The 21,343-nt window shown below is 35.6% G+C and overlaps 2 pseudogenes; both read left to right on the top strand.

Moving 5' to 3' along the window:
* Nucleotides 1-206: 206 nt before the first annotated feature.
* LOC114082080 (olfactory receptor 12D3-like) lies at nt 207-1,133 on the top strand (annotated as a pseudogene).
* Nucleotides 1,134-9,553: 8,420 nt separating this feature from the next.
* On the top strand, nt 9,554-9,715 carry LOC114082572 (U2 spliceosomal RNA; annotated as a pseudogene).
* Nucleotides 9,716-21,343: the final 11,628 nt, after the last annotated feature.

Below are 21,343 nucleotides of genomic sequence, written 5' to 3'. Positions count from 1 at the left end.
ATGCATCAGATATCACATTAACTCAGAACTTGTCATGTACTTTCATTTTCCTCAGTTATGTTGCAAATGAATTTACCTCTGGAATGCTGTTCACCACAGTTTATCCTTCTTTTTTTTCCAGATGATAAACTTGCTTCATTTCACACTACACAGTGTACCAGGATGTGTTTGCTAATTGTCACTGTCATCTTTCCTTGCCCAAAGCAATGGAGAACATCACTTTTTGAATGAGTTTCTTTTGCTGGGACTGACCCAGGTTCAGGTGCTACAGCTTCTAATCTTTATCATTTTCCTCATTATATACATGACAAACCTATTTGGAGATGGGGCCACATTAGTGATCATCATCTCAGAGCCAATACTCCACACTCCTATGTATTTTTTCCTGAGAAATCGTTCTTGTCTGGATGTTTGCTATTCTTCAGTGACAATGCCCAAGCTAATGTGCAATCTCCTCCCCACGCACAGGGTCATATCCTTCCTAGGCTGTATTACTCAGCTACACTTCTTCCACTTTCTTGGTTGCACTGAAGACGTCTTGGTAATCATCATGGGATTTGATCGATTTGTGGCCATCTGCAACCCACTTCACTACACTGTCATCATGAACCCTGTTGGCAGCTATGGCATGGCTCATTAGCTTCTTCTATACTCTGATGCCTTCTGACATGACTGCATGCCTGGACTTTCACCACTTTCAGAAACTCAATTACTTCTTCTGTGATATCAAGCGTCTCTTGGAACTGGCTTGTGGTGATGTAAGTCTCAATAAGTGGCTCATTTTCATTGTCACTTGCAGCTTAGCCATCATGGTGGCTTGCTTCCTCACTCTCCTTTCCTATTTCTATGTAAGTGGCTTTCTTCTGTTGAAGCACCAGTCCTGCAGTGTATTCCGCAAGGCTCTGTCCACTTCTCCCTCCCATTTTATGGTGATATTTCTCTTTTATAGAACTGTGGAGCTCACTTATATCCCTCCTCCCTGTGTTGCATGTGTAATACAGGAACAATTTATGGCTATCGTACACACAACGGTCATTCCAGTGTTGAAACCACTGATAAATACCTCTAAAAATAAGGAAGTGATGTTTGCTCTGAGCAGAATTTTTAGGAAGAAGCTGAAGCTGTTTGCCTGAGGAAAATAAGTCACAATAATGAACAGAGGAAAACTATATGCCACTTTAATGACATTTATTTTACTTCCTATAATAATTCAATATATTTCTTAAAATTTTATTTTCATTTTAGATATTTGTTTAGTTGGTAACCAGGTTCTTCATTCATATGATTTCAAGCACTATTCATATAATCATTTTATCATCATTTGAAAAATCTTGAGTAAGTCCTGATCCATAAGCACAACATACCCCAGTGGAAAAAGGTCCATGAGGCCATTAATGAGGATGTGGATCTTACATTTTTGTTGAGGGGGTAGGTAATACATAACTGAATAAGTAAATGTGCCTCTGTCAGAAGGTAGAACGTATTATGGAAGGTAAGGGAAAAATGAAGGCCTTTCCAAGATGTGACCTTCAGGCAGAACACTGAAAGAAATGAGGTGAAGGGTCACACAGATATGTGAGGTTATGTCATTGTATGAGGATACATAAGCAAGTGAAATAGCATTGAGACAGAGTGTGCTTGTGGCTTGTGAGGAAAGCAAGATGGCCAGTGTGCCTGGAGCTTGGTGGGTAATGGGGAGAATGGCTAGACATGAAGTTAGTCAGCTGGTGGACTCATGACACAGGTACCTTAGTCATTTTAAGGATTTGGGTATTTACTGTGCGTGATATTGGATGACTTTGAGGCATTTGATCAAAGAAGTGACTTGATATAACTTCTACATTTAAACAATAACATTAAATTCTATGTGGAGAATTGAGAATCAGTTAGAATGCCCTTAATCCTTTGGGTAAGAATTGAAGGTAATGCAGGCAAGGGTGATGGTGGTGGACATATGAGAAGTAGTTAGATTCTGGATGAATTTGAACACAAAACTTTCAGTATCTGCTGAGAGCTTAGATATATTGTGTGAAGACAAGAGGCACCAAAGATCATTGTTAATTTTTATTTATCTTTATTAACTGGAAAAAATGACCATGATGTCAATAAATTAGGCTATGAATATAGCACAAGTATGATTGATATAGGTTTCAATTAGCTTTGCATATCAGGGGAAAAATTTGAATAGAATTATTTCTTCCTATTAATTAATGCTTTTTATGTCTAGAATAATATATTTTTAAAACTTTTATTTTCAGATTAGCATGTAGGTTTTATGGTCTTTAAAGGCTTTAAGATATTGCTATCAAATTATCAATCTATTTGTAATAATATAGATTTTTCTGAGCATGATTATATTCCATTTTTAAGGTAATAAGTATAGTAAAATGTTTTTTTTTGTTTGGGGCAATATATACTTTACTATGAAGAATTAACTCAGAACAGAAACAATTAGCATATAAGTCAGAATATAGCAGGTGGAATATGTTATAGAAGGTAATTGGAGATGCAATCTACAGTGAATACAAATTGTCTAAATGATAAGCAATATCCTACTTGACAGTTGATACTATAACTCAAGTATACTGTGCCACATTGTAAATGATGTGAAAATAATCATTGATGTTTGGAAGAATTAAATTTTTCAAATATTTTCTTCTGATCTTTGGATATTTCTTAGACACACTTGTTGCATCATCTTTACATACACAGACAACCCATCCATACACAATGAAATATTTTACAGTTCTGTCTTTCTACCTCCTTCTCATTGTCTCATTAACCATATTCATTTTTACAAAAGTTGTAGTCTAAATTTCTTTTAATAACCTGATGTGGAAGTTTTTAGGTAATTTTTGAAGTTGAGGGACTTTGTAAAGACATAGAAATATGATTTCTAGGAATCTGTTTACTAAGTATATCTGTGTGTATCTGAACAAGAATGACAAGAAAATGTTTATGTATAATAAAATATCCACTTCTACCTAACTCTGGTGTGTTTGCACATCAATGAAAGGCCTGATAGAAAAACATAAACATATATTTTGAGTGATTTAAACAAATTATTGCTAATTTTTGTCACATTTTAATGCATATAATATATAATGCACTTATATATTTTTATATTACATAACATATTATACTACATAATACATTGCATATAGATATATAAAGTATATTTTCATTTAAAATTTATGCTTTGAAAATGTAGTCATCAGGATTGCACCAAGATGATACAGTAGTAGGTTCCCTGACATGTATCTCCCCAAACCAATATTAATTTGAAGTAATTCATGGATAAAAGTGCCTTTGTGGGAGCTTTGGGACCAAGATGGTTTTGAGCTCAAGATAAAAAATAAAGGGGTTATTTTGAGAAGTCAGGCCTATGCCTATATGACTACAGGATTACTGACTATAGGTCTCCCTACAGACCTGGAGAAAGCCCCATCCCATAGCCCTATTTATTCTTGGTTTTGCCACTAGCATCATCTGACGAGAACCCAGTAAGAGATCATGCAAGTCTATGATCCAGGAAACAGTCCCACTGACCTTGGTACTGGCTGTGGACCTAGGAGCTACCCATCATGACCTGACTCCAGCATCTCTCAGGTGCCAGGAATTGGATGAGATATACATACATCCAGGCTCCAATACAGGTCTTATGACCACAATTTGACTGTAGATTCTGAAAATCCTCTGCAACTTGGCTGTAGCCACTTTCAACTACATACCTGGAACATTCCTTCTTGCTTAGGACCCCCCAGGAAATACTTATTCATACTCCTAAAGAAGGCTCCACCTTTGTCTTACTGCAGTTCTAGAAATTATCATGTGTGGGGCGCTAAGGAACCTAACTTGAACGCTGCTACCTGCTTCCTGGTCCCAGGGCCACACGTGGTTAAGACGACACCTGGCGATCAGCCAGAAAGTGATGCTGTGGGTTGTGACAAAAAATCGGACCACCTCTAGGATAAGCCCAGGACTCTTCAGTCCTTGTAGACAGTTTGTGCTTTCCCTTACATCCCATTGAATGGGTGCAAGCATGAGCCTTTCCAGCCCTACCGACCTTTGTTCTGATTGGCTTCTGTACTCTATATTAGATGTGTGTACTTCCTCAATAAATGAGCTCCAGCCTTGACTGGTCTCCCTGACACATCTGATTGCCCTCCAGCAAGGGAGGGCTGGGTGCCGGCTGTCAGTTGGCCCTCTCCTTTCTTGGCTCTCCTAGTAGAGGCCTGTTCTCCCTATCTCTCCTGCAGGTTGGGAGGGAACAAGGACTAAAAACACTAAAAATTTTGTAGCTTAGATCCAGTACCCTGACACCAAACACATGCTGAGCAGCATTTGTACTGCTTCTCAGCAAGATGGACAAGACAGAATTCACAGAAATTCAATATTGGACAGTCAGAGTCTAAGAGACTCAGAAATTTGAGTATTTTTAATAGAGAAAAATAAAGAGCGCATTGGAGTCATGTCAGTAGTGACAATGGCAGCAGGTCACTGCAGAGGAGAGGGGTAGCACAGATAGAGAAGCATAGCAGACAAATTTGGTGTAGGAAAATTTGTAGATGAGAAAAACAGTATAAACTCAGACAAATCAAAGGCTATACAGTGAGCTTGTGTTTGAAAACTACTTCATGTTTCTCAACTGGTCAGCTGAGAGTCAAGGCAGGGAGCCATCTTGAGGAGGTCACACTGGATCTTTTTGATGCAGAAACCAGGAGATCATGGCCAATGTTGCCACATTATCTCAACAAGTTTTTACTGTGTGGCCTAGAATGTATGTACCCGGCAACATGTAATTGAAACAGGCACCGAGATGATTGTACCCACAGGGAATTCACATTGGAGACATGGAAGAGAATTCAACTTGCCTTCCCTTTTAGTCTGGGAGCTCACACTACCAGCTGATGAAGGTTAGGAAACTGAACAGGTGAGTGTGGTTACACTTGGGAGTTGAGCCTGGAAAGGCCATAATTAGGGCAGAGGGTGAAAGAACTCTGAAGGGTTTGTTACCCTACCCTGTGAGAAGAATTCTTGGGTGGACCCTGAGATTCACACTTCCACCAGAGAATGGCCTCTGCCCACTCATAGGGTTGGGTGGATCTAAATTTCTTTTGAGTAGATACCACCTGACAAAGTTCCTACGTTTTGATTAGAGTTAAACCTCTCTGGGACTTATTTAGAACTCTGAACCAACCTCAAGCTGATGGTCTATCTGGGCATAATTACAATTGACAAGTACTTCACATCTGTCCTACTTTACACTAGTGAGAAGGGAAGCCAAGACCGTTAAGCCAGTTTCTGTTCAGGCCACTCCAGCATGCAGGTTGGTGAGCAACAGAAAAGGAGAGAGAGTTTGACAATCCCCAGTCCTTTGTCTTTCTAAGGGATACATAGCCCAGAAAGAATGGAAAGAAGAACAGTCCAGCACAAGCAGTGAACTCTATCCTGGTCAACAGTTTTGACAATTAACCATAGTTTTGTTGTTAATTGCTGAACTCACCATTCCTGTTTCTGTGGTAATTAGTGTATTTGATTTCATAGTAAGCACCTGGTATTTATTTAAATGTTGTATATTGTTTTTTTCCTTCTTTTTACTGTTGCTGCTTCTGTTTATTTCTCCCTTTCTGTATGATGCTGGGAATCTACTGTTAACACTGAGTTCATGGAGTAGAAACTTGGCTGCTGAGCTATACTCATAACCAGATGCATCCACACCCCAGCCAAGAGACAGCATACCTTGATCTACACAAAACCAGCCCCACTCAAATTTTAGCCATATTTCAATATGAACAATAGGGGAGAGAATAACTCCAAACTGATGACCAATTCTCAAGTAGGGATGGCTAGGGGGCCCTCAGGTCCCACTCATGGACACCCATACACCTAGAGCAAATAGAAAGAAATAACCTGAAGTCTGAGGATACCACACTGATGAAGGGGACTCAGTCTAGATTGTTTCCATACCCTTTGGAGTATACAGAGTTGTGCAGTCTAGAACAATTGCAGAGTGTGCATCTCATATAGCCTGCTGTACAGAACACAATTGCCTGATCTATAGGAAGGCCCCCACACTTTTGAGACATTAAAAAAAGGGATCCTCAAGCTCTGACATAATACATACTGTATCAAGGTAAACTAATCATGAACTATACTAAATTTGGAGCCTATTTAAATGAAGAGAAACTTGTTCCTGTTGAGAGTGAAAGCAAGAATCTTTTCTGAGCCCCAAAGACCTGTTGGATGCCAAGAAACTGGGAGTGGAGTTTGCACTTTGCCCCCACCCATATAGCACATGCTAATCATATCTACATATGCACACTGCCTAGCTTTTGTCTCACTTTGCTGTAACTACTGCCTCTTCTCCTTTAAAATTCTGCTCACCTTCAGGGATTTTGAAGATGAAACATTTAAAGTATTAGTTTTATTTTGTCTTCTTTCAAAACTGGTTTTGAATAAAATCATTTTCCTACCAATTTGATTTCAAATATTTCTGGAGCAGTGAGCATTATATATAGGACATTCACAAAGTCCTTGCAAAGTTCAAGGACCACACCATTCACTGGAATCCCATGCAAGAAATTTATTGTTAGCAGCATGGAGCAAACTGACAAGGCTGTCCCTCTGACAGGGTCCCTCTGATGGGAGTAGCAGCCTGTTGGCACTCACAGAGCAGCTTGATAGCCCTCAAGAGGAATTTCACAAGCATGCCTAGGGGTTGTGTCATAAACTAGGTGGGATTAACCTTTTAGCAGGCACATTCAGAAAAGCAAACAGAAAGAAATAACCTAAAGGCTGAGGGCACCACAGCCTGGGATCCCTGAACAAATGACTCTTAAATCAAAACTTAGTAGTTTCTACATAAAAATGGATCCCAATCCCAAAAGTGGCCTATCTGATGCCAATATTGATCTGATGCCAATATTGATCTGATGCCAATAATTATAACCTAGCCTTTTCCTCCCCAGGATGGTACTGATAGTAACAACCATTGCCTCAGAAAGAAGTAGAAATAAATTAACCCGAGGAGGCGAAATATTTCTCCAATAAAAATTATAAAACACTGAAGAAAGAAATGGTAAGACTTTTCATGTTCATGGATAGGCACAACTAATAATGCTAAAATGACCCAAATTCCAAAAATCATCTATAGATTTAATGCAATCTCCATAAAGATACCAATGACATTGTTCATAGAAATAGCAAAAACAGCCCTAGAATTCATGCTCAAGAATAAAAGACCAGAATACACAAGGTGATTCCAAGTAAAAAAAAAAGCAATGCTGGAGGCATCACAACAGCTGATTTCAAATTATACTGCAGAGCTATAGTAACAAAATCTGCATGGAATAAAAAACAAACACAGATCAATGGAATAGAAGAGAAGACAGAGAGACAAACCCACACAAATACAGTCATCTGGCCCACAAAGCCACCAAAAATATACACTGGAGAAAAGGCAGGCTTTCTAACAAGTGGTGCTGGAGAAATTGGTTTTATCCAGAGTAGAAGAACGAGTCCTATCTCTCACCCTGTACAAAAGTTAACTCAAGACAGATCAGACTTAAAAACTATGCAACTTTTGGAAGAAAACACAGGGTCAACATTCTATAGGCACAGGCCTACAGTTAAGAAAATAATGTGAAGAGTTAATCAATGGGATGACATCAAATTAACAAGTTTCTGAATAGCAAAAAAGAAAAAAATCTTTACTAAGTACTGTTCCAATGCGAATTAATATTCTTCATATAAACAAAACACTTACCACAAAAACCTCCAAGTAACCTAATCAATAAATTGACAAAGGAACTACACAGACACTTCTTAAAAGAAAAAATACAAATGATCAACAAATATATGAAGAATGTTGAACATCCTTTGCAATCACAGAAGTGTAAATCAAAGCTACACTGTGATTTTGTCTCACCCCAGTTAGAATGGCAACCATCAAGAATACAAATGATGATAAATGCTGGAAAGGATTTGGAGAAAAAGATACACTTACACATTGTTAGTGGAGTTGTAAAATTAGTACAACCACTTTGGAAATCAGTATGGTGACTCCTTGGAATGGAAACACGTTTTCCAGTTATACCTCTCCTCAGTATTTATTCTAAAGAATTAAAGTCAACATCTGAACACAATTCTCAATAGCTAGGCATGCTTGTGTGTTTTATTCAGTCCTGCAGAACAATGAATGATACTTGAGAGCATTGTATTAAGCAAAGTAATCCATACCCAGAAAGTCATGAATCATATGCTTGCTTTCTCTCATAAGTGGAAGCCAGAAAGAAAAAAGGAAAAAAATAAAGGGTCAAGGGAGGAGCTTATAAAAATAGAAATGACACAATTAGAGTAAAAGTAGAGGAGCCAGGGGAGCAAAGGAAAAAGAGAGGCACTGGTCAATGGAATTGACAAGATTATATTGTTCTACTCTGTGAACATTTGAATATATAACAATAAATCTCACTATTGTGTATAGTTATATCCATAAAATAATATGTGTAAATTGATAAAAGGGTATATGATTCCACTCTCATATCTCATACAAAAATCAATTCTGGAATATTGTATGCCTCAATGTGTGAAAGCATTGTAAAGGTCTTTTAAGAATGACACAGGGAAATATCCTCATCATATTCATTTAGGAAAATATTTCTTACTGAGGTCACAGAAAATACTGATAGCCACTTTCCATTTATGAATTTCTCTTCACCAAGAGTTGTCACTACGAAAGTGAAGAAATAAGCCAAATGGTGGGAGAAAGTATTTGCAGCACATATTATCAACAAAGAATAATAAAAATAAAGTCTAAAGAAATCCACATTACTCATCTCTAGAAGATCTGGAATCATAAATTCTGACAAAATTCAAATGTTGACAAAGAGTTGGAGCACCAGCTAGCCTTACATAGTGCTATGGAAATTTAAATGTATCAAAGCAGTTCGTAAAACAGTTCTTACTGAACACACTCCTTTATTATAAACTATTCTCTAAACACTGTTTGTACTGTGAGCATAACATATATTGTAGATCATATAATATATTACCTCTTTTTTGTTCATTACTATGACTTCCCTGAATTATATATTTTTCAGATTAAATATTTTTAAAGACCTTGTATTTATATTAGTTAACTATTGCTGTGTAACAAATTCTCCCCAAGTTTTACAGTTTAAAACAATAAGTGTTTATTATCTCAAAATATCTAGGGATCAGGAATCCCAGTGCAATTTAGCTGTAAGCTTCTGACTCAGAGTTTTCTCACAAGCCTCAAAGGGTTTGGCTATAATTACATCATGTCAAAACTCAGTGGTGGAATACATTGTTGTCACTGGGCCTCAGGCTCTCTGGTTGTTGATCAGAGACTCAGTTCCTTGTCACTTGGACCTCTCCAGAGGGAGATCCACAACATAACAGCTGAGTTCCTTCAGAATGATTGAGCAGGAAAATGCGCCTAAGATTGAAGCCATAGTCTTTGTAACTAACCTTTGAAATGACATTTCACTACTTCTGTTGTATTCTATTTGCTAGAAGTTAAATGATAATTGCATCTTCTTGGCCTTTTGGCTAAGATCAAGTGTAGCATTTATTCTTATCAATTTAAAATATGATATGATAGTAATTGGAGTTTTAGAGCAGTACTCGCTTGCTTTGTGCATTCCATGCATAGACCTGATATATCAGTACCTCCAGGAATTGTGCAATACACCCCACAAAAGAAGTTAACTTATAAATCCAGTCCATACTCAAAGTTTATACATTATAAAAAGTGATGAATGCTAGGAGGTGGGGATCATTGGGGAACAACTTAAAATCTGTCTACCATACTACTTTTATGAGGAAAAGAAATAGTATTGAGCTGAAATTATTTTTTAAGAATAAATTCGTTTGATCAAATTATGATTTTATATATATATATATATATATATATATATATATATATATATATATATATAAATCTGCCACAGTGAAACTCACTATTCTGAATAATTAATGTGTACCTATATAAAATGAAAAAAAAAAATTCTGTAAAGGAGTCAATCTTAGTTACATTTATTTGCCATATATAATAACTTATCATATATTTACTTAGTTTTATCAATTTATAAAAGGATATTTGATATTACTGATGTAGTATCAGTAGTAATTTATATGATGAATTATAATAGGAAAGAGTTCTAGTTCACTAAAAATCATTTTACTGGCTATCAATTACATGGAAAATCAAATTTCCCTTTTATCTCACATATCCATAGTTAGTTTTCAAATGTATGTAAACAAATCTATGCAGAGATCCCTAAATTTGTAAACTATTTTTTTTTGTATCTAGCTATTTAATTTGTATACAATTACACAGTGTTTCATAAGTTCTTTTCCTAGACAAGTTGCTCTCTGGCTTTGTATTTTGTCATCTCATAACTGTTCAAAATTTTTGAGAACAGGGGCTGTGACTTCTCTGGTTTTGGATCCTCTATTGCCCATCCAGTGATAAGATTAGGCTTTGCCCAAGGAGGAGTGTTATTTTAATATCATTAGCATATGGTGATACCACATGCCAAGAAGGACAAAATGGGGATTATAAACCTGGAAAGGAGGATCAAAATGTGTTTATGTTGAGAAGCTTAGGGGAGATTTTGTACTGCTAATTCTCAACCTAGGGTAAGAATAAAGTTGAGGTTTCTGAAATTTATTCTTAGCCTTAGATAAAAGTTTAGTACTACTTTCAGTCAGTTTGCATTAAGAGGATCTTAAGGGCAATTTTTGGGAAAATGTTGTATTTGGGCAGCGTTCTTGGCAGAAGTGGAATGAGCAAGGGAGGACAGTGAAGAAGAATGATGTTGAGCATGAACGGAGACTAACTTTGGTCTCACCCTAAGGGAATCCTGAAGAATACTGCATCTCAGAATTGGTTTCACCTTGAGGTAGAGGGACTAGACTTTGTCACCCTGTCAGTCAGTCAGTCAGTCATTGGTCTCTCAAAGATTGTCCTGGAGAAAGGAAAAGCTCATTTTTTGAAAGTCCAGAGGAGGAGCAGCTATGATCAACATTAAACAAAAATCTACCCACATAATACTAGACTGAAAGGAAGAAGTCATAATTGATTTAATTGTCATAAAAAAGAATTGATAAAAATTAACACATGTTTAGTATGTCAAAAATTTTAGTAGAATAGAAATAAAAGGGAATTTAACTATGATACTAAGTATTTTATACCAAAGAAACTGAGCAACCATATGTAATGAGAAACCACAGAGACTTGCCTTTGGGCCAGTGAGAGTGAGAGGGTAAGAATGTCCACCACCATCATTACCACTTCATGTACTTTGCAAGTAATAATCTGTTCTATCATAAAGGACACAGAAATATGCAATGTATGAATTAAAAAGAAATGGATAAAATTACTTTGTACATGCCATGAGGCTTTATCTAGAAAAAACAAAAAAGAATTTGTAACAAACTACTCAAGTAAAAGGTGTTCACCAATGTTGGTAGATAGTGATATAGTAAATAAGATAGAATTTATAATAGCAATAAAAGTTATATAGTATTCAGAGTAAATTTAACAAAGAAACATAGATCACTATGATGAAAACATTAAGTATTTTAAAGGCATAAAGGAAGATTTGAATAAATTAAGAGTTATGCCACAATTTTGGTCAGACAGACATTTAAATATGTCAAATTCCCTTCCAAATAACTTATAAATTCCATGAAATGAGCTTTTAAAAATTTTATGAAAGCAATAGTTTTCAGAATTTTCTAGGGTAATTTAAAAAAAAATTAAAAGTATAAAAATTTTGAATATGACATTTACATTTTAAAAGCTATTAATATAAAGTCATGTTCATGCAAAATAGATTTTAGAAAAGTGTAGAAATTATTGTTTAATAAGAGGGATATCACATTGAATGGTCAATGTTTAGGAGTAGCTAGGAGCAACCAGATCACTAAATACAGAAAAATAAAATTAGATTCTTGAGGGTTAAGAATTAATCTTCATTCACTTAAGATGAAGAAAAAGCATCCTGAAATTTAAAACTATAAAGTTAAAATAAAACCATAAAAATACATATTTTAAACCTATCAGTAGGGATAATCTTTTAAACAAACTTCAAAGTATCACTCATAAACTGAGAAATTATGGATTTTATTATGACAAAATTAAGATTTTCTTTTTTATGAAAGACATTCTAGATAATGTACAGAGGACTGATTACTGGAAGGTATTTAGAAACACAAACTTACAAGTAATCAGTGATGTCTAACATAAATAAGGTACTCCTGCAAAAGAACAAGAAAAAACAGGGAATCCAAATAACTGAAAAAAATCTTCTGTATATATTCAACATTGCTGGTAATCTGAATAAAGTAATAATGAGCCACTACTTCATATTCATTAGATTGACAAAAATTAGAAAATTGGATAATGCCAAGTAACCTTAGTAAACTTGTACATTACTGGGGATGGTACAGATACAATTGAAGAAGTTGATTAGATTTTGAAGATTAAATTCACATAATTCATCATTTGCTGAAAGCCAAATTTGATTGTTCCTGACTTTGTATCTGCTTTTGAAGAAGTGTCCTCTGATTCTGAGGCACTTCCAGGCTGGAAGATAGTTATAAAAATTCTAATATTATCTTTAGCTTCCATGTGATCTTTGAGGACAATAAAATAACGTATCCCAGGCTGGGGTCGTGGCTCAGAGGAAAATTGCTCACCCAGCATGAGTGAGGCACTGGGTTTGATCCTCAGCCCACATAAAAATTTAAAGGTATTGTATCCACCTATAACTAAAGAATAATTTTTTAAAAAAATACCATATCCCTGAGATGTTCTTTTCTGGTTTCAAGAACCTAGCAAAATTAAGAAAGCCATAAGAATGAGCCTAGTCCACAATTTCTGGATAAATATTATCTTGAAGGACATTGGCTTTCCCTCAAGTATGTAGAAATTAGGGCCAGTTGTTCTATGTGTAGAAAGCTATTTTCTTGCATATATTCCAAGTTCCTTGGGATGCTGGTCATAAAAATGGACAAAGCAATCAAAGCTAATTATATTACTACTTCTGTAACCTAATAATTTAACCCATAATCTCCCTCCCCGCCCCTGTGATAACTGGTGTGGAAAGGCACTGTGGACGGAAAGTGCTTGTCCAGTTGGCCATCGGACATTGAGAGGGGTTGGGACACTATTTTTGGGTGAAACACTGTGTGAAATGGAGGTGCACCTGTCCAGCCTTTCACCTCTGGACTTTATGGAAAAGCTCCTGTCTAGCCCTTCACCACTGAAACTTTTTGGTGAGTATTTTTTTTAAAGAGAGAGTGAGAGAGATAGAGGTAGAGAGAGAGAGAATTTTTTAATATTTATTTTTTAGTATTTGGTGGACACAACATCTTTGTTTGTATGTGGTGCTGAGGATCGAACCCGGGCTGCACGCATGCCAGGCGACCGCACTACCGCTTGAGCCACATCCCCAGCCCTGAGTATTTTTTGATAAATCTTATGTCTCACATCCCATTTCCTGGTGTCTTCTTTGGTCTCTTGGTAAGCTATTTCACTGCCCTAGCACAACTGAGCTGTAGATGGTAAAGCTTCCCAAGGTAATAAACTTTCCCCAATACATGCACTCAGAAATAACAGAATTATATTCTAAAGCCATCAAGGTGGCATTAAAAGTTAAATTGTTTTGAAATGGCTTAAAATCATAGCAAGAAGATGGAGAGGGGAATTGATAGTGATGGTGGAAGGATAAATGGCCAATGAACATTATGCTTCAGAATAACTTTTAGTTACATTTTTTGCACCCCTTATCAATAAATTGAAAGACTTACATGATGTTAAAAATATCACACCTCCATTTCAAGTGAGATCTCAAGAGAGAGAGATACTAGCAATTTTATTCAAAGGAAAGGTATTGGTTCACCAACCTACATGTAACACATAAAGAGGTGGATATTTAGGAGTTCAATTTGCTGGCTGAAATACATAGTGCTCTCTCTCTCTCTCTCTCTCTCTCTCTCTATATATATATATATATATATATATATATATATATATATGACATCTCTCTCTCTCTCTCTCTCTCTCTCTCTATATATATATATATATATATATATATATATATATAGAGAGAGAGAGAGAGAGAGAGAGAACAAGAAGTAACATGAGCAGCATAAAAAAGCAAGGAAGAAAAGGGGTACAAACAATGAAGGACAGCCTAAATATTCAGGAGGACCTAGAGTCAGCAGAAAAATGGTCATATAAAGAACTCAAGGAACACCTTAGACAGATGGAATGGAACCTTAAAGAGGATACGAGACAGCAAATCCAATCAGTGAAAGAACACTTTGAAAATCAATTACATAAACAGATAAAAGAAGTTAAGCATCTTTATCAGGAGATAGAGATTATAAAAAAAATCAAACAATAATTCTAGAAATGAAGGAAACGATAAACCAAATTAAAAACTCAATTGAGAGTATCACTAACAGAGTGGAGCAAGTAGAAGCCAGAACGTCAGATAATGAAGACAAAATATATCATCTTGAAAAGAGCCTAGCCAACTCAGAAAGGCTGGTTAAAAATCATGAGAGAAACATCCAAGAGATATGGGATAACATAAAAAAACCAAACCTACGAGTCATCGGGATAGAAGAAGGTACAGAGATTCAAACCAAGGGAATGAGTAGCCTGCTGAATGAAATAATTACAGAAAACTTTCCAGAAATAAAAAAGGGAATGGATATACAAATTTTAGATGCATACAGGACACCGAGCACACAAAATCACAGTAGACCAACGCCAAGACACATTGTTATGAAGATATCCAATATACAGAACAAAGAGAAATATTAAAAGCTACAAGAGAAAGGAGGCAGATTACATTCAGGGGTAAACCAATAAGGTTAACAACGGATTTTTCATCACAGACGCTGAAAGTGAGAAGATCCTGGAACAACATATTTCAAACACGGAAAGAAAATGGATGCCAACCAAGAATTCTGTATCCAGCAAAATTAAGCTTCAGGTATGACAACGAAATAAAAATCTTTCATGACAAACAAAAGCTGAAAGAATTTGCAGCCAGAAAACCAGCATTGCAAAACATCTTGAGCAAAACACTACACGAGGAAGAAATGAAAAACAATAACCAAAACCATCAGTGGGAAGTGCCTCTATAAAAACAGAGGGTGGGGGGAAAGCTAACCATGGAGAAACAAACTAAATTAAATAAAAAAAAAGATAAATAATCAAACATGGCTGGAAGCACAAACCATATATCAATAGTAACTCTAAACATTAATGGCTTAAACTCTCCAATAAAGCGACATAGGCTGGTAACATGGATTAAAAAAACAAATCCAACAATATGCTGCCTCCAGGAGACACATCTGATTGCAAAAGACATACACAGGCTGAAGGTGAAAGGTTGGGAAAAAATCTACCACGCACACGGTCCTCATAAGCAAGCAGGGGTGGCCATCCTCATACCGAATAAAATCGACTTCAAGACTAAGTTAATCAAAAGGGATAAGGAAGGACATTATATACTGTTAAAAGGAACCATTCACCAACAAGACATAACAATTATCAATATTTATGCACCAAATAATGGTGCTGCGACGTTCATAAAACAAATTCTCCTCAAGTTCAAGAATCAAATAGACCACAACACAATAATTATGGGTGACTTCAACACACCTCTCTCACCATTGGACAGATCCTCCAAACAAAAGTTGAATAAAGAAACTATAGAACTCAATATCACAATCAACAACCTAGACTTAACTGACATATATAGAATATATCAACCATCATCAAGTGGATATACTTTTTTCTCAGCAGCACATGGATCCTTCTCAAAAATAGACCATATATTATGCCATAGGGCAACCCTCAGTAAATATACAGGGGTGGAGATAATCCCATGCATTTTATCTGATCATAATGGAATGAAACTGGAAATCAATGATAAAAGAAGGAAGGAAAAATCCTACATCACATGGAAAATGAACAATATGTTACTGAATGATCAATGGGTTACACAAGACATAAAGGAGGAAATCAAAAAATTCTTAGAGATAAATGAAAATACAGACACAACATATCAGAATCTATGGGACACAATGAAAGCAGTTTTAAGAGGGAAATTCATCGCCTGGAGGTCATTCCTCAAAAAAAGGAAAAACCAACAAATAAAAGAGCTCACACTTCATCTCAAAGCCCTAGAAAAGGAAGAGCAAAACAACAGCAAATGTAGCAGAAGGCAAGAAATAATTAAAATCAGAGCGGAAATCAACGAAATTGAAACAAAAGAAACTATTGAAAAAATTAACAAAACTAAAAGTTGGTTCTTTGAAAAAAATAAATAAGATCGACAGACCCTTAGCCATGCTAACGAAGAGAAGAAGAGAGAGAACTCAAATTACTAACATACGGGATGAAAAAGGCAATATCACAACAGATGCTACAGAAATACAGAAGACAATTAGAAATTATTTTGAAAACCTATATTCCAATAAAATAGAAGATAGTGAAGACATCGATAAATTCCTTAAGTCATATGATTTGTCCAGACTGAATCAGGAGGATACTCACAACTTAAACAGACCAATATCAATAGATGAAATACAAGAAGCAATCAAAAGACTTCCAACCAAGAAAAGCCCAGGACCGGATGGGTATACAGCGGAGTTTTACAAAACCTTTAAGGAAGAATTAATACCAATACTTTTCAAGCTATTTCAGGAAATAGAAAAAGAGGGAGCTCTGCCAAATTCATTCTATGAGGCCAACATCACCCTGATTCCGAAACCAGACAAAAACACCTCAAAGAAAGAAAACTACAGACCAATATCTCTGATGAACCTAGATGCAAAAATCCTCAATAAAATTCTGGCGAATCGGATACAAAGGCACATCAAAAAAATTGTGCACCATGATCAAGTAAGATTCATCCCTGGGATGCAAGGATGGTTCAATATATGGAAATCGATAAATGTTATTCACCACATCAATAGACTTAAAGATAAGAACCATATGATGATCTCAATAGATGCAGAAAAAGCATTCGACAAAGTACAGCATCCCTTTATGTTCAAAACATTAGAAAAACTAGGAATAACAGGAACTTACCTCGACATAGTAAAAGCTATATATGCTAAGCGTCAGGCTAGCATCATTCTCAATGGAGAAAAATTGAAGGCATTCCCCCTAAAATCTGGAACAAGACAGGGATGCCCTCTATTACCACTTCTATTCAATATAGTTCTCGAAACACTGGCCAGAGCAATTAGACAGATGAAACAAATTAAAGGCATAAAAATAGGAAAGGAAGAACTTAAATTATCACTATTTGCAGGTGACATGATTCTATACCTAGAAGACCCAAAAGGGTCTACAAAAAAACTACTAGAACTAATAAATGAATTCAGCAAAGTGGCAGGATATAAAATCAACACGAATAAATCAAAGGCATTTCTGTATATCAGTGACAAAACTTCTGAAACGGAAATGAGGAAAAACACTCCATTCACAATATCCTCAAAAAAAAATAAAATACTTGGGAATCAACCTAACAAAAGAGGTGAAGGACTTATACACTGAAAACTACAAAACCCTAAAAAGAGAAGTAGAAGAAGATCTTAGAAGATGGAAAAATATACCCTGTTCATGGATAGGCAGAACTAACATCATCAAAATGGCGATATTACCAAAAGTTCTCTATAGGTTTATGCAATGCCAATCAAAATCCCAATGGCATTTCTTGTAGAAATAGATAAAGCAATCATGAAATTCATATGGAAAAATAAAAGACCAAGAATAGCAAAACCAATTCTAAGCAGGAAGTGTGAATCAGGTGGTATAGCGATACCGGATTTAAAACTATATTACAGAGCAATAGTAACAAAAACAGCATGGTACTGGTACCAAAACAGGCGGGTGGACCAATGGTACAGAATAGAAGACACAGAGACTAATCCACAAAGCTACAGCTATCTTATATTTGATAAAGGAGCTAAAAGCATGCAATGGAGGAAGGATAGCATCTTCTACAAATGGTGTTGGGAAAACTGGAAATCCATATGCAACAAAATGAAACTGAATCCCCTCCTCTCGCCATGCACAAAAGTTAACTCAAAGTGGATCAAGGAGCTAGATATCAAATCAGAGACTCTACGTCTGATAGAAGAAAAAGTTGGCTCCGATCTACATATTGTGGGGTCGGGCTCCAAATTCCTTAATAGGACACCCATAGCACAAAAGTTAATAACTAGAATCAACAAATGGGACCTACTTAAACTGGAAAGTTTTTTCTCAGCAAGAGAAACAATAAGAGAGGTAAATAGGGAGCCTATATCCTGGGAACAAATTTTTACTCCTCACACTTCAGATAGAGCCCTAATATCCAGAATATACAAAGAACTCAAAAAATTAAACAATAAGATAACCAATAACCCAATCAACAAACGGGCCAAGGACCTGAACAGACACTTCTCAGAGGAGGACATACTATCAATCAACAAGTACATGAAAAAATGCTCACCATCTCTAGCAGTCAGAGAAATGCAAATCAAAACCACCCTAAGATACCATCTCACTCCAGTAAGATTGGAAGCCATTATGAAGTCAAACAACAATAAGTGCTGGCAAGGATGTGGAGAAAAGGGTACACTTGTACATTGCTGGTGGGACTACAAACAGTCAATAAAACAATTTAAAAAAAGATGCACTGAGTCTCTTAAAAGTGAAAACATCAAGACAGAGACACTTCATGAATTTTCTGGGAATCTTTTCATGTGGGTCCTGAGCAGCCATCCTTGATATCTTACTATGATGTAAACCCCTGAAAATATTCCTCCCCCATATCATCCCTTTGACCTCAAATCCTAAATAAATCCTAAATGATTCGTGGCCAAATAAGTAATAAGTTACAAAAATCAATGTGTTTTGTTTAAGTGCCATAGTTGAGATCTAAACAAAGGCCTCAGAGTTCCCCAAGGGAGAGACATCATTTCCAACCGATGAGAAAGGTAGATTTTAAGGTGAACTTTGAAAAAATACATGAAGATTGGAAGACAGAAATGGGGGCAGAAAGAAAAACTTGAATATAAAAAAATTAATATATAATAAATTCTGAAAAAATGTATTTTGTCTCAAGGCAAATAACCTTAGAGAATTAACATATTAGTTGTTTTAATTATTCCATCTGGTCACTTTACCACATGACAGCTCCATAATGGATTAGGAAACAGGAAAAATGTGTTTTGAAGTGGGAAGGAATTATCTCAGGGGACAGTGGGGGCTTGGGAAGTATCCTATGGCAGAACAAAAGAATCAGGATATCCCTGGGAGGAAACAGTTCTTTCTCTGAATATGTAATACATGCAAAGAGGGAGGCATAGCAGCTGGGTCAGTGTTTCCTCTCTCACCTGACAGCTCATAATGACTGTGTTGGTGACAGAGGATTGTCATCAGCAGGATGTCTTATTATGAGTAACATAAAGTAAGGAAATTGAGGGGTTTTTGTATTTTTATATTCTACAACATTGTTCATATACTAACTGTGATTCGATGCTTCTTTGGATTTCTTCATATTATTATTTTACTTCCCCATCTTCTTTTCTAGCATCTCCACATAGCAAATTAATTCTATAGAACTTAAGAATGTTCAATTTTGTGTTCCCTTATTTCTTATTCTATTCACTCCCATCTACATGATAATTTTGAACACCTTTTATTTACAGATGTGTTACAAATGTATGTCTCTAGTACATACCTCTGTCCTGAGGTCCAAATAGCAACTGCTTTTTGAGACATTTTATTGGATATCTCAAAGATGCCTCCAGATAACTGAGACCACCAATGAACCTCTGATCCACCTCTAGATCTCAACTGTTTTCTGCTTTCTTTATCTCAGTGAGTGACTCCACTAAACATTTACTCACTCAAACTAGGACTCAGATCAACACAGTGTAGCCATTAAGGTTAAAATGTCTTTATTTAGTTTTTTTTCTTATAGTATGAGCATGATATTTCTATTTCATATTTGCTGTGTGTGTGTGTGTGTGTGTGTGTGTGTGTGAGAGAGAGAGAGAGAGAGAGAGAGAGAGAGAGAGAGAGAGAGAGAGAGAGAATTGGAAGAAATAAGATTTTTTTTCATAAAAAGCATTTAATGTATGTCAGTAATAATGATTATCCTTAATTCATCCCTCTTTTTCGTTTCATACCAGAACTTTAAAGATTGTATCTCCTAAAATCTCCTAATGCCTCTGATTATTTCCAACCCAGGTCTCACCAATCTGGTGTGAAGTTCCATGACCTTTTGTCTGACTGAAAAAGAGAACTCAATGAGCTTGTCTTGCTCATTCTTTCTTCCTTCTATTTTATTGCCCACACATTTTCCAGAAAGACCATTTTTAGAACATGGACATCTTACATTCTTGAAATATATTCCAATTGCTCTTAGATTCTAGTAGAATATTTCACAATCTTGAAATAGATTCCAGTTGCTCCAGATGATTCTAACATTATCATAGCAGCCTCCTTCCCTTGCTCCTTTCCTTCCAGGCTTCTTGGATTTCCTTTAGGTCTCACATTACTCCAACCTAAGGACCTGTGCATATGTTCTTATTTGTGTATGGAAAGTTTTCTACATTCACCTTGCCTTACCTACTTAACTTCTGTTTATTATTGAGATTTCAAGTCACATTTTCTCTGGGAAATTTTTGATAACTAGATTCCATATTAGTCTATCCCTTATGTTTTCTACTTTAAAATATTATTATAGCTTTTATTAGATATTTTTAAAATCATGCATAATCTTCAATGTGCATATTCCTGGAGATATGGTTAAATTCTCTTTTTCTTATTTTGTCTTTAGTACACTTTGTCTTCAGCCATATAATTTGTACATTATATGGCTAAAATTTAAAATATATAAATTATATATATATATATATATATAACATACATTATATAAATTTATATATTAATACTTATAATTTTATCTTTGAAACATACTGCCATATAATTGTTGAATAAAATTAGCAGAAAGGGTTTCCCAGGAGTAGAAAGAAATGTTAAAAAAAAATGAGAAAGGGGAAGAAGATATTAGGAAAAGAAAAAAAGATAGATTAGGGAACAGGAATTTTGGATTGAGAGAAAATTATACTAGAAAATTCATTTGGTTCTAGTAACAATGTGAGATAATATATTATGAAAATATAAAACTTAATCTAATTTGTCATCTACTTCCACTGAAAATGTCCAGAGTAGTTCACAAGCAGTGAGGACATTATTTAAAACAAAAGTACAAATGTACTACATTCC

This window comes from Marmota flaviventris, chromosome 6 (assembly GCF_047511675.1).
Source record: "Marmota flaviventris isolate mMarFla1 chromosome 6, mMarFla1.hap1, whole genome shotgun sequence".
NCBI lineage: Eukaryota > Metazoa > Chordata > Mammalia > Rodentia > Sciuridae > Marmota > Marmota flaviventris.
This window is presented reverse-complemented; position numbering and strand designations above follow the sequence as displayed.